This window comes from Cryptomeria japonica, chromosome 2 (assembly GCF_030272615.1).
Source record: "Cryptomeria japonica chromosome 2, Sugi_1.0, whole genome shotgun sequence".
In the NCBI taxonomy this organism is placed as follows: domain Eukaryota; kingdom Viridiplantae; phylum Streptophyta; class Pinopsida; order Cupressales; family Cupressaceae; genus Cryptomeria; species Cryptomeria japonica.
Genome location: NC_081406.1, coordinates 87,599,894 through 87,612,648, shown reverse-complemented (window position 1 = coordinate 87,612,648; position 12,755 = coordinate 87,599,894).

The window sequence follows — 12,755 nt, the reverse complement described above, 5'->3', positions numbered from 1 at the left end:
TATTGGTGAAAATAGGGGGGTTTTTAATTCTAGTTATGAAAAAATACAATATTTGGTAAAAAAAGGGGGCTTTTAATTCGGGCTATGTATTGGGAGGGGGTGACAAAAAAGGAATTTAAGGAAATATTTTTTGAAAATAGGGGGATTCTTTAGTCTTCCATGAACACACGTGCTATAACCTAATCTCACTAAGTGAAGCCCCATGATAATTTTCTTCTTTCTATAATTATAAAGATCCAAAATTTGTACATTGCTCTCTTCCAAAATTAAATTAGAAAGTGTTTCTTAGTACCCTATTTCCCTTCATACATATATATGTACAATTCCCTTTTGAATATGAAACAAAAGAATATAAGAAATATGATTGAAAAAGATAATTTACAAAATATTCTAAACAATGAATATTTAATAGAAAGGCAATACTCAAAATATATATATAATATAAAATATATATTACATAATATACATTTCAAGGATCTTAGACCTCAAGATATTAAAATAAAAATCAATTTACATCATAAATAAATAAATAACATGATAAAGTATCACCAGTAACAAAGTCATTTGATAATCATCCCATATGATAATTCTTCCTGGTTTTCAAAGAAAACCCATTAACACGAAACTTAAAACAAAAATGAACTTCAAGAATTTCAGGCTTTAACCTATATAAACACCTGAGCCCGAACTTTTTGTTTTGATGGAAGATTGTTCATCCACAAAATTGTTTTATCATTTTGTTGAGCCAAAACTTTAACCATCAACAACTTAGAGAATTCTGCAATCATTCTTTACCTCTAAGATATATATTCTTACCTATTTTACAAGGTGGGCCATGATAATTCTTCGTTGTAGTTGAAAAAAATTCTATTGATCAAAACCCCCAAAAAAACTTCAAGAATTTCAGGCTTTGAACTACATAAACATCTGAACCTGAACTACTTTTTTAAAGGAGGATTTTTCATCCAGAAAGTCGTTTTAGCTACCCAATAAGAACATAAGGCTGAAACATCTTCAACTAAGAGCCAAGTTCTGCAACCTCTTAGATTAAAATCTAAAGACTGAAACCTTTTTGACTAAGAACCAAGAACTACAAGATATCAATGAACCCAAACCTTAACCATCAATGACCTATAAAATTCTGCAATCATTTTATCATCAGTTTCTTTGCAGATTGGCACAGGCATCAAAAGCTGTCGAAACCCACCTCCCACGAACACACTGGATCCTACTTCATTTGACTGTATATTTATCAACATATCTTTCATCTTCATCACAATTTGTTTCAGATTAACCCACCTCAATTTTAGCCTCCTCAGCAATTTCAACCTCCAAATCTTGTGCCTATCGCCGCCCATTCTGGCGCTTCTAAGACGGCGCCTCCTGCTGGAAGAGCGGCGTAGCCTCTCATATTTCCTTCTCTGCTTAAGGCGCTTCAAACACGTGTAAAATCTCACTGTAAATGTGTCTTCCATTCCTTCTATTTTCTCAAGAACAGTTTAGTTAATTTAGTGGGAGAATAGTCTAGTTTATAGCATTCATGTCCTTGCTTTCAACATCTGTTGACAGGTATTTCTGGCTTCTCATCACCATCATCTTTGTCATGCTGTGTTTGCAGGCGAATATTCGTACGTCTGCAAATTTAGACGTTCCTTATGCTGTTTAGCTCATGATGGGGTGCAATTGAACTGTTGTATAATAAGAACTGGCCAGGAAAGGAGTTCTCAAATCTATCCGTTGAGATTTTTTTTATGTTTGGATCGAAATGTCCAAAAGAGTCATTTTTAGGTATCTGTTGGATCGTTAGAAAGTCATTTTGAGCGTATCTGTTGGATCTAAGGAAGAAAGATTTTTTTATAGTCTATTGGTCTACTTTCTTAAGATAAGTTTTGGATAGGTTTGTTTATAGTTTAGAATAATTTTTTTTTAAGATATTATTACGGGATCTTTGGTTTGGGGTGAAGTTGAATGGTTTCAATGAATCTATTAAGAATGAAGTCTTGTTGAGTGTAAGGTTTTCAAACCATATGAAATGGGGCTCATGGATGAATTTGGTAGAATGAGCACCCCTCAATCTTTGGTTTTTAGTGGAAGGGATTTTATCGTGAGGTGTGTACTCTTATATCAAGTAGCAAAGCAATCTTGTGATTGTTATGAAATCATCCATCAAAAAGGAAAAAAAAACAACATTTACTAGCATGTAAGTGGAGGCCTATGCAAATGATGTTCTTTATTCTTTTAGAAAATCAAAATTTATGAGTGTGAGGTCTTCAAACCGTAAGAGATGGGGCTAGGATTGTGTCATGGGCGGATTTTGGTAGAATGAGTACCCCACAATCTTTGGTTCTTAACCAAAGAGATTTTAACTTGAGGCATGTACTATTATATCAAGTAGCAAAGTGATGTTATGGATGATATGAAATCCTCCATCAAAAAGGAAAAAAAAACATTTATAATGGAGGCTGCATATGTAGATGAAGTTCTTTGTTTTTTTAGAAAATAAAAAAATGCTTTAGATGTTCTTTTTATTCCTAAATCTTTACATAAAAATTAGTGACTCATTAGATACTTTTAAATTTAAAGACATCAAAACATGTCACACAAACATATGTTAAGTGAGGCACAATGGTTAGTAGGAAGCAATGTGAAGTTAGACTTAGAATTTAAAAAGTTAAATTTGGGATTCATTTTAACATGTGGAAATAAGTCTATTTGTGAATTAATAATATTAGACAAATAGAAAATGTATTAAGATAATTTTAAGTTGACTGTATTAAACAAACAATGCTAGAATGCCCCTCAATCTTTGGTTCTTAGTGGAAGAGATTTTATACTCTCATACCGAGTAGCGAAGTGATCTTGTGGATGATATGAAATCATCCATCAAAAAGGAAAAAAGACAACAATTACTAGCATGTAAGTGAAGGCTTATGCAAATGATATTCTTTATTCTTTTAGAAAATCAAAATTTATCTTAGATAGTTAGATGTTCATTTTATTCTTATGTTTGGCATGAAGTAGTGGCACATTAAATGCAACATATGTTAAGTAGGCTCACAATGGTTAGTAGGAAGGGATGTGAAAGGTCGAATTATAATTTAAAAGTTTAAATTTGAGACTCATTTTTACATGTAATGAAACTAAATCTATTAGTGAAATAATATATCAACGCAAAAAGAAAATATATTAAGATGCTTTCAAATGGAATGAAATGAATAAAAGATAAATGTTTGACATGAAAAACAATGAAAATAAAATAAATTAAAAGTTAAACCAAATTTAATAAAAATATCTAATATTTATTAATATATTTAAAATTTTTAACCAAAATAAATTAAATTATATAAAAATAATTCAAACATAAAAAAATTTAACAATTTTTCAATTATAAAAAATTACAAATATTCCTTTTGAAATGTATATAAATATTCCCCACCATGATAACATTTTCAGGATATTATATTTTGTCTTTGGTAGATTCCTTATCACACTTTTGTTTTCATCTTAATTCTATTTTTTATTTGTTTTATGTGTATTTTCTAGTGATCTTCAAATTATTATAACATTTTTTTGATGAGGACATCGTCTTACAATGAAAGTTATTCTAGTGTATGGTAAATAAACACTTTCTTATTATAATGGGTTTTTAATTGTTGTTGTTGGTGTGTTATTTTATTTATCTCTTTAATTATTTATTTATTTAGGTAGTGTATTTGTTAAAATAGTTAATTGTAATTTTTAATTTGAAGTTTAAGTGATAATATTATTTCATTTGATTGATGATAGTTAAGTGTTATATTTATTTTATCAATGTTATTTTTATTCGAGTCAATAAATTTAATTATCTTTTTTTTACTAAGATTTAATTCATTGAGTTTTTAGACATGTGCCATTTCAATTCTTATATCTAAGAGACGTATATTTGTAGTTTATCTAACTATTGATGGTTGATTGTAATCATTTTTATATCCAAGTATCGAAAGAGTTATTATATTGCATCGTACAATCAACTTTTTCCTCTTGTTGTTATGGTTTCTTTTTTCATTACGATCTTGGCTTTATTTGTTTTCTTGGTAAATATTATTAGTATTGAAATAAACAAATGACTAACTCAATAAATCACCATTTAGATATAAGAGTTGTTAGATTAGGTAATTAGAGAAGAAATAAGATGCTTATTGGTTATCGATGATGTGACATCTTTGACTTCATCACTAAGCCACTAATGAATTTCAATAAGTAATTTTAATTGTAAATATCCCAATTTAGACTAGAGATTAGAAGATTGTAATATATATTTGTAGAAATATGTGATGTAATAGTCTAGTGCGGTTTTACCATAGTGATTAGTCTATGTTTTAAGGTCTCATGCTTGGTTTATGCAACCTTTAAGATATCTCATACCTTCACCTTCTAATATAGTTTTTGAATATATACTTGTTGAAAATAACAATGAGGTTTTCTTTAAGATGAGAAGAAAAGTCAATGCCCTATCTTGATAAAAATCTAAGCTCATAGAGATGAGAATAGGTTTAAAATAACACTTATTAATAATGAAGATACAAAATTCAAGTCCCCTCATTCCTTGGTTTACATTCCCTAGTTATAGAGAATTGGTTTTAGGGTGCTATAAGTTGAATGATCTTTCATATTCCTATTAATTACTCGCTTTGATAACAAGGTCTATAAATATTTATTCGTCCATGTCCATATTCACTCATTTCAAATTTTTTCAGCATGTGGCCCAATTTATCATTAACTAGAATTTGTAAAAGTGACCTCTTGAGTAAAAAATTTCAAATTTGAATGATGTGGACTAGTTAGCATTATGAAACCACGTGGCTTAAAGTGAAAATTTATTGTGAATGGGGAATAGTTTAAACCAAGGGTATCTATAGTGGGTTCTAGAATAGAAGTAATTTTTGGTGCCAAATTGGTTGAAATGTGGAGTGCAAATGTATATACTAAAAGTGACATAAACTAAGATGTTAAAGTGAAAGGTATAATTATTATCCCTTAATTTCAGGAGCTCAGTTTACATCTAATCTGATCACAGCACTAATGAATGAATATAAAATCAAATATAGGAAGTCCGGCCCTTATCACCCTCAAGCCAATGGTCAGGCAGAGGTAACAAACAGAGAAATTGAGGCGATCCTCACAAAGACAGTACAGATACATAGAAAAGATTGGAGCAATAGACTTCCTGAAGCAGTTTGGGCTTACAGAACTACATGGAAAACAACAACTGGGTTCACACCTTTTCAGCTGCTTTATGGGAAAACAGCCATGTTACCTATAGAATTTGAACACAAAACTTTGAGGACAACTCTTGAACTCAATATAGACATATCTGAAGCATAGAAGGACCGTCTCCTGCAGCTAAATGCTTTGGACGAAATGAGAAAAGCCGCCCTGCAGCATACAGAAGCAATCCAACAGCAAAGGAAAAAATGGCATGATCAGCACATCAAAACCACAAAATTTTCTACTGGAGATTGGGCTCTGTTATATGATTCCAGATATCAAGAAAACCAAGGTAAGCTCACCACACGTTGGCTTGGCCCCTATGAAGTTGAAAATGTGTTCGATAATGGAGCTGTACAGCTGGTAAAAATAGACCCAGTCCGCTTCAAATTGTTAGTGAATGGCCACCGACTCCGGTTCTACCACAAACCAGTCTCCAAGGAAGAATTCATGCAGCAGTTTGTTCCGGTTCCTCCCGCTACTCTTCCTGCAGCCAAAGGCTTTTGCCTTTCTCCTGCAGCGTCACCGTAATTTCAAAAAGCATGCCCATAATAAAGGTTTTCTTTTTACAAAAAGGAAACCCCTTTTCTCCATTCTCATTTATCGCCTCCATTTCACTTCTTTCACTTTCGTCCATTCAATTCATTTGTTCATTTCATCCATCCATTTCACCCATCCACGTCATCCATCCGCATCAAACTTAATTAAAATATCTTTCCCATTTGTCAATCCATGCAGCTGCCGTCATATTTCTTCACACGTACGTGCAATTATCAAAGTTACGCCATATCTTTTCTTATCGCATATTTGATTTATTTCATTCAATTCATTTTCTGATATGCATGTACCGGTCATTATTTCCTGAACTTCTGCCTATTCTTTGTGACATGTGAGGACACATGTCATATTTTAAGTAGGGGGCGGGGTAATCCATAACTGCAAAATAATCTTCTTTAATACTTTTTTGGTACTTTCCAACTATAATCGCATGTCTTTCTTTATTGCATAATCATGATTAAGACTGCTTGTTCAAAAAAGTTCATTTTTGGAAAAGAAAGAAAGTAATGTGACGACACGAAAAAAAAAACCAGAACAGAAGGGAAGCAGTGAATTTGAATCTTCACCAAAGAATTGAGTTCAGCTGTAGGAAAACTGCAAACATGGGTGGTCAGTTGGTGCGACATGAGCCTACAGCTCATGAAACATTATTGCAAAATCCACAAACAGTCCATGCATTCAGCCTCTGTGGATGGTTAAATTATTTTTTGAGCTTAATGATTTTAATGAGGAGGCTGCTGCAGAATTTCTGAGAACCCTTTCTGAAAGGGAAGCCACCGTATGGGGTCTAACGGTTGTTGCAACCGAAAGCAGAATTGCAGAAGTAACTGGGCTTCTAGCCGTTGGAGAAAACTTTTCTTCAGACGCTGCAACAGCAAGGGCCGAGTTTTCAATGCCTACTGATGGACCTCTAGAAGTCTCCAAGCAGGGATGCAGCGCATATCGTTGCCTCCTCCTTATTCAAAGTATGCTATTTACATAATCAGGTATTTGACCTGTGAAGGCCGTTTTTCCTATTTGCATTCTCATCATTTCAAATTATTGAGCCATATGAGGCATGGGCTAGCTATAAATGTTCCGAATTTCTTGTTAAAATTTTTAGAACACAATGCCCACGGAACTCAACAAGGGAAAGATAATTCTGTCACTCATCATGGCCTCATTAAATTACTGATTGAGCGCTCTTTAAGGGATGTCTCATCTCTCTCCTGGCAACAATTTGTTGCCCAAAAGAGTTTGCAAATTCCACAACCTCCTAGGGTACTTACCCCATAGCCTCAGAAAAAGAAGAAAGAAAGTCCATCTACCAGTAAAACAGGGCAAGGGTCATCTACTCCTGTAGCACCTGGTCCTGCAGCTTTCGTACCCGAATCCTCTGCTAGGATTCAAACTAGGTCTGCCACTAGGAGTGAAAAGGGAAAAGCAAAGGCAGAAGGGTCCCCTGAATCTGACCCTCTCGGAAAAGGCAATGCCCTTCTCCTGTAGCACCTTCCCCTGCAGCTGTTTCTCCTACAGCAACGCCTGTTGCTATTTCTAGTTCGTCGTCATCCTCTGGTAGGGCAAAGCCCTCTAAGCAAACAAAGAAGAGGAAAACCACCGGAACACCTCCTGCAGCCGCATCAGTGCCAAGAAGGGTTTCCGCAAGGAAACAATCTAAGACCTCCCCTGCTTCACCACAACTAGAGGTGATTGTAATTTCAGAAGAATCTGTTGAGTCTGAATTTAATGTTTCTCAGAATGTGTCCGAAAATGCTGCCCAGAGTTCGATCGTTCCTGAAGTGGAACAAGTTGAGACAAAGGAAACAAGGCATAATGAGCAAGGGTTACCAAATCTTGATGATTTGGCTACTGTTGCTATGCAATTTTCGGAGGAAGCACAGACTTCTCCACCACAGGAACAAGAAGAATTTATCTTACAGCAAGAGGAAGAACAGGCTAAACAATCAAATGTGCCTAGTGAAGTTGTATCTCATCCTGAAGTTTGCAAAGCCATTGTTGTGTATAAGAAAATATTTTTAATGGAATTTCGAGAATATGTTAAAACTAATTGGGAAACAGTTACATTGCAAACCCTGAATTTCTGATACATAGCCCAGACTGTCATGTAGCAAAGTCTATGGGAAATAGAAAAGAAGAAATTAAATAAGAAAATTGAAAGTCAGAAGCAAGAAATTGCTGAGCTGAAAGCAAAAACAAACGAAATGTTGAAAGTAACTGGCCAGATTATGGAATGTAGACCCCCACCCAGAGTTTATGCTCTGTGCCTTAAAGAACAGTTTTTATGGTTCCAATTAATGAGAATTTCTAGAAACCAAGATCCTGTAATTCATAATGCCAAAGACTTCTATGAAGCATACCAGGCAGCCCCTAACTGGTTAAGAAATTCTCTCTGTGAATTCTATTTGCATGGCCTTTTAATACCATTTGAAACAGAATGGAATCCTCTTCTTTATATTGGTGATGTTCATTTAAGAGCATTTATGTCATGGGCAGCAAATGAGGCAAATTATGGCAGGCAATGGGAAACATATGAGGAAGTTGAGAAAACAGAGCCTGTTCCATTACGATCTCACAGTTCAAATCCTTATGAAATGTTGAAAGATTGGTTTGCTCTGACATATGGAGTTAATAATGTTTCAGCACGAGGGAAAATATTTGATATTAGAAAACAGGTATATGATGAATTCCAGGCACAACAATATTCATTTTGGAAATTGGCATTCTCCAGAAGTGAGAAAAGATGAGAAAAGTTAACTGTTGGGTTAAGAAAGTCAGAACCGCATAGTCCCTTAAATTTCACAACAGCTCTCAAACGAACCAGCAGATATATTCAATTGGGACTTCAAACAAGATTTGAACTGTGGTTGCCGCTGACATTCAGACCTCCTGTGCTAATGTGGCCACTTTATCCTCACCAGGCTACAAAACTCAACAATGAATTAGAAGACCAAAGGTATGAAAAATTCCGAGATTTCAGAGGATTTTATTACAAGTTTAAAAATCCGTTTCAGAGTCATGTAGCAGCCACTGACTTCAGAGAAACTACCAGGAAAGTTAATGCTAGAGGACCAGCATTGGGCTAAGTAGGGGGCAGTGATGAGCTTAAAAAATGCTCATAATTTGGATGTTTTGATAAAACTTTTAAATGCCTTTACTTTTGTTATTTCATGGATGTTCAGACTTTGTGAAACCTTTTTGGGATATCTTGTAGCAAGAAACTTTTATATTCCTGCAGCTCTTTGTGATTAACTTGATTGCATTTATTGCCCCGTTGACTCCCTAAAATGACTGGTATATCGTATACAGTTTTTGAATGATGAAGTAAATCTAAAATGTGTGATTAATGAATGGATATCGTGTATGTGCCATACGCCTTTTCTGTTGCCTATTACCTTTTGTTTCGCAGGTTGTTGAAGAATGATCGAGTCAAGCGCAGCCAATCTCGGCCTTGCAGTAAAGTCCATTTCCTGCATGACTTCGAGGAAGCTCCGGCAAAGACTCTTTGACTGAAATCATGGGAAAGAATTTTAATGACAAAGAGTGGAGTGCTAGATTCTCTTTGATCGGGTTGAACGCATAAACTCATTTATGAAGTTTGTTCCTTGATTCGAGGATATGTTTTTACTTCCACGTCTTTCTTTTATGGAGTTAGTTAGTTAGTTGCTCCCCTGTTTTTAAATAAAGCTTCTCCTCCTGCGCAAGAGAAGGATAGAATAAGAATAGTAGATGTCATGTAAGAATCAAGATGATAATGAAAGACAGAATCTGTTTAACCAGAAGCAAAGTTTGTTGTTAGTTTCCATATCAACAAAGCAATGTATATCATTCTGTTTTTATGAATAAAGTTCAATGAAGTTCTGAGTTTCATATTTGCGTAATCAGGAGATGCTTGCTGAGGGGGCCCACTTAGTAGGTATCTGTAGCTAGTTAGTTAGTTGTTCTTTCCTGTTAAGCTTCAGTTTGCTTTCATCTTTAAAGTTTTTATACAAACTCAGCTTTACATTGCTCCTGTAGCACAAGGAATCCATCACTGTGTCTGTTCCTGCAGCATAAGGCCAGTTCATAGTTTGTGTTTTAGTTGTAGTTATTATGGTTTCTGTCGTAATCAAATCATAGTTGAGTTAAAAAGCTTTGCATTACCTTCCTGTAGCGTAGGTAGGATTTCTTTTCAGTATGTATTTCCGCTAGGATTTGACCAAAATAAGTTCCTAGTGCATATATTTTGCTGCGCCATTTAAAGTATACGTCCCCTGGTTTGACAAGTAAATGAACGTCTACAGAAGAGAGATATTGATCACTTGTTGGAATGCCCAATTCCTAGGAAAGGTTTTACCGTGATTTTCATATCCTTTTGTGGGCGCAACCATCAGTAGACACACGAGTAGGAGGCATATTTACTCAACTCTTCAATTCCTCCAACCCACATCCCCAATCGATTTGGAGGGAATAAGAAGTAAAAAACAAACAGTTACTTAACTGTTTTGCAAACACTAAACCCGTAAACAATTTTCTAATGTTGGTTTAAACATTATACACGTATAAACAAGGATTTAGTCTGGCAAAGGCTTTTAACTATTGTTTAAATCCTAAACCCATACACCCCTAACAAAATGCCAAACGGCTTACAAATGGGCCCAAAACATGCCCTTATTACTTTAAATAATGCCCAAACTTGAAAATGCCCCTAAACAGACGGCAAACAAAAAAACGTAACAAAATTCCTACCATGAAGCTGGAAAGTTTCCCGTTGCCTGGTATCTTGGTATAGCTACTCCTGCAGCACCAATTCATTCCACAGTTGGAGCACTAGTAGTAGATAGCTAGGATAGCTGACGATTAAACTCACAAGTTCCCTGTAGAGGTAGGATTTTATAATGGTAGAGGCGAGACGAAGAGGTGGGATTTTGTAATGGCAGAGGTCGATGGGACGAAGAGGCGGATTTATGAAATGACTTGGTCTTTTTTTTTTTTAAAGTAATGCATGCGGTCATTGGAATTTCGGTGAACGTGGGCACTTTTTCTAAAAAAACCCAAATGTCATTACCAATTCCTTCTCCGTCGAAACCAAATGTTGCATTATCATCGGAATTCTGACGAAATCAAGCATTTTTTCAAAAAAAAATCAAATTTGATCACAATATACCTTCTTCGTCGGAAACCTCCGTTGAAATTTTAGGCCAAATGTATTAGTGTGGACTAGTAGAATAGGTCAAATTAGCAGGAATGTGCCCCTTGGGTCTATTGAGTGCAAGGGAGGGATTTAATAAAAGTGGGAAAAACCAGTAAAGGACCTCTTCCTAAATTAAAGCAAATGTCTAATGTCTATCTTAGGCGCTCAAGTGGGGAAATGACTACTCTTTTTTGAATTCAAATTTTCACATAGTTTCAGAAAAACAACGGGCCCGATCCCAGTGACGTAATATTAATGCACTCTCAAATTAAGCCTTTCCTTTTTTCTTCTTCTCGAAATCCAACTGGCGAGAGCCATCATTTTAGATTCAAGGAATGTGTTGTTCATAGGATAGTCATCTTATCTGAGCCAAGGAGATTTGGCTTATCTGGGACAAATATACTCCGCCACCTTTGCAGGCGAATTTAATGCAAAGCAATTCCTCATAATTAGGTGTTAAAGAGTGTTCCCACCAGGCTATACTTAGTGTATCCTACAAGCCGTTATCATTTCTTATCCTGCCAAAAATCATTCCAAAGATTAATCTGCTTCAATCCTTCTCCTGTCTGAAACCTCTCCAATTGCCAACCATGTCTGGTGAGGAACCGTATGGGTTAATTATGAGTGTTTATCCAAGGCCCACTTCTTGCTTTGGAGTAGACACTCCCATCTCTCTTTCAGCCTCGACGTGTCAAGTATCATTCAAAAGAATATCAGACTTGAGACTGAAGCGACTCCTTCTCCAGACAGAGCCTTCGGTTATCTTGGTAGTTAAAATGATTCTGGGTAGTGGGCATTTGAACAGAGAGGAGTATCCTCGAGATAATACAAGTATATCATCCAGGTTCGTCGCCTCCTTGATGGACTTAAAAATAGCCAAGCAAGCTGTATGGAGCCTTACCAAGAAGCTATTCCTAGAAGAAATCCTTCAAGAACTCCAAGAAATTCCTAATAAGGCGTTTCATGAATCTGGAGCCCCTCGGCCAAGCGAAAGGATTCTATTCAATGTTCATGGGGAGTTAATAAAGTATTACCCCTTCCTACTAGACTTGAAAGGTAAGGACCTGGACAAACATAGGGTATTTGCTGGAGTATGGCTCAGATACCTCAAGTGGCAGTTCATAGGGGAAAGTCCGAAAGACCAGGGTAGAGAGGAAGAACTCATTCAATTTGCAAGATTAAACGGAATCCTGCCTCCTAAAGCTGAAGAAGAGGATCCCCGGGCCGAACAAGGTTGTCGGGGTGGTGCCAGAAGGGTACGCCATGGGTCTGGTCGTGGCTAAGGCCGTCCTCCGGGTAGAGGTCGAGGAAGAGGGAGAACTTCTACTTTTCCAGCCGAGCCCTTGGATGAAATTGAAAGCTAGGTTTTTTAATTTGGTTTTGTTTTTTAAGACATTTCGATGCTTATAGCTAGACACTGGTATTAGTTAAATTTTTGGCTATATAATCATGGTTAAAATCTCTGTTAATCTGACAGTTGAGAATCTGCTACTCAAACTTTTTATAGTCTATATGATCTTCGATGTTATAAACATGGTAGGTTTTGGAATCATAGATGATGATGATGCATATGGTTTATTGTTTGCCTTGAAACTGTTTCTCGAAAGTTCTGAGAATGTTTTCAGTAGCATACAATAAGTTTTTTGATCCTTCATCATTCATCTATGTTTATACTGTAATTAGCCATAATCAATATAAAAACTCGGCTCTGCCTTTACTGATAAAAAAAAAAATAATTAGTTCAACTCTTCTAAACCATTCAACTAATTACTAGCAATAG